The sequence below is a fragment of the Scyliorhinus canicula genome, unplaced genomic scaffold (assembly GCF_902713615.1).
Source record: "Scyliorhinus canicula unplaced genomic scaffold, sScyCan1.1, whole genome shotgun sequence".
NCBI lineage: Eukaryota > Metazoa > Chordata > Chondrichthyes > Carcharhiniformes > Scyliorhinidae > Scyliorhinus > Scyliorhinus canicula.
This window is the reverse complement of record NW_024055733.1, coordinates 1568284-1570992: the sequence shown is the minus strand read 5'-3', so window position 1 is coordinate 1570992 and position 2709 is coordinate 1568284.

Genomic DNA, 2709 nt, shown 5'->3' with positions numbered 1-2709 from the left:
GGGGATTCAGCAAAGATGGCATGGAACCTACACCTCCCAGTGGACTCCATCCTCAGCAGCGAAATCGGCGAGTGAATTGTTGGGAGTTCAAAGCGATCGTTGTTTCACCCAAAGGTGGAGTTTTGAATCTTGAAAAATGAAATGGCGGGCGGCATATGCACAATGTTCACATACCCTGAGATTGCACAGGATGAAACTGAGCGCCAGGTGTTGGATTTGGATGAAGAGTGGACCAGGTAACTGAATGGGAGTCAGGAAGGCAAAGGGAGGACCTGCTGGTGAACTTGGCTGGGCGTAATCCAAATAGAGGAGGTTGATGCATTCAGTGGGAATACTGCCGGTCTGGAGGTTAAGGACACATATAACTTTATCATGGTTCTGGCAGCAAATGGAAGGAGTTAAACACGTAAAAATGGAAAGGGTGTACGCAGGCGCGGGTGTTGTTATTCAGATATGAGTGAATGGAGCTGAAAGGACTTTACAACTATTATTATCCTTTCAGAGCATATCCGAGCAGCTGGATGTCGGATAGACAAACCTATCGTTAATTACCCTGAAGCTTTCTTGAAGGGAAGAAATTTCAGAAGAGCTGGTGTGAATGGTATCCTCAGAACAGGTGGAAGGGAGGTTGGGGAATGCTAGATATTGGACAGAATTTGCTGAAAGTGGGGAGCGCAAAAGGATAATCAGTGGAGATGCTGGTGTCACTGAGCTTGTGAGAGCAGTTGGTGAGCATGCAGGTTTCTGAAATGAGGGAAGAGATATTGAGGAAGGGAATGAAAGTGTAAGAAGAGCAATGTGTGAAACGGGAGGTTGGTTGGAATTTATCTACTCAGTTGAAAAAATGTTGTAGTTCAAAGAAAATGAAGGATGTGGCACAAACGGTCATCAGTTCCCAAAGACAAATGTGAACTGGTTAATTGAGGATGATTGGAACAAAAATATATCGACATTTCCCAACACAATGGTAGTTTGGCTCGCTCACAGGAAGACGGCTGAAGCCATGCAATTGGAGTGTGGACTATAGCAATGTTTACACTCTGGTCAACATTTACCGTATATAACGAGTTCCTTAGATATGGAACAGGACCAGGATCATGCGATTTCGCAGGCCAGAGCAAGTGTGAACGGAGGTACTCCAGTTGGAATGGTGAGTGTGTGAAACTGAACTGAACAATTATAAATGGATTAGTCAGAAATTGCCGCAAGCAGATGGTGGACGGAACCTCATGGAGACAGTGCCTCCTGGTATCTGCATGCAAATGACACTTCTGGCTCTAATTCAGAACAGGAAGGGCGAGGCAGACAAAAATGGAAATAGCCTTCTGTGAGTTTTGAAGAAGAAGATCAGTTGTCTTTGGGACAGCAGAGGCAGAATCAAATGGCAATGATTTAAATTTCGTAGCATGAGAAATATAATGGATAAATATGGAGAGGGGGCTGGTTTAGCACAGTGGACTAAGACAGCTTCCATTGCAATAATGTGTAGTTACTACCTACACAAAATCAAAGCATTTTTGGGCAATTATGTTGAATTCTTGGAATGCGTAATCCGAAACTGTGGTTTAGATTCGAATGATAGGTACAACATATTTCGATTTTATGAAGGCTGTTGGTAAATTCCAACAGAACAGTCATCGAATTACTCCCAGGGCAAGTCGAAGTAGGGCACACATTTGGATGGACAGCGAATTACAAACCGAGAGGAAAAGGGGAGGAGGGATACAAGGTTGTTACTCATGTCCATAGGCGTCGGCAAGTGGCGGCCCAAGGATGTTTGCTGGAATTGTCATTCTCCATTTAAATAAGCGAAATCAGAGCGGAAGTTATAGGTTTAAGTTCACAGTCACATTCACATTGAAAGTGTTCAATTCTGGTGGGCACACGACCAGAAGGATGTCGAGGCTTTAGAGAGGATGCAGAAGAGATTTACCAGGATGTTGCCTGGTATGGAGGGCATTAGCTCTGAGGAGAGGTTGAATAAACTTGGTTTATTCTCACTGCAACGACGGAGGTTGAGAGGCGACCTGATAGACGTCAACAACATTATGAGGAGCAGAGACAGTTGATAGTCAGAGGCATTTCCCCAGGGTAGGGGGGTAAAGTACTTGGGGCATAAATTTAAGCAGCGATTGGCAAGATTTAAAGGAGATGTACGAGGTACTCTTTTTACACAGAGGGCAGTGGGTGCATGGAACTCGCTGCCGGACGAGGTGGTGGAAGCAGGGACGATAGTGACATTTAAGGGGCATCTTGACAAATACATGAATAGGATGGGAATAGAGGGATACGAACCCTGGAAGTGTAGATTTTAGTTTAGACGGGCAGCATGGTCACTATAGGCGTGGAGGTTCGGAGGGCCTGTTCCTGTGCTGGACTTCTCTTTGTTCCTTGTTTTTGTTTTTGAAAGCATATTGATGGCAGATGAATCACGATCAACAGAGATATATTGTGACCATTCCAATGAAGCTTAGTGTCAGTTGCTTAGTAGTCCCTGGATCGATAATTTTCTCCAATACACAAGGAAATGACGGTGTGAAAGTATTGGAGTCAGAGAATCAGGCTGAACATTAACATAAAATCAAAGCATTCTATTCGGAAATCGACACAAATTAATTGATTTAAAAATCAGATAATAGGTTAAACAACAGTGAAACGTGGTTACTGACTCAACTTAGAGTATACAGGTCACATTCTTGTTAAAATATA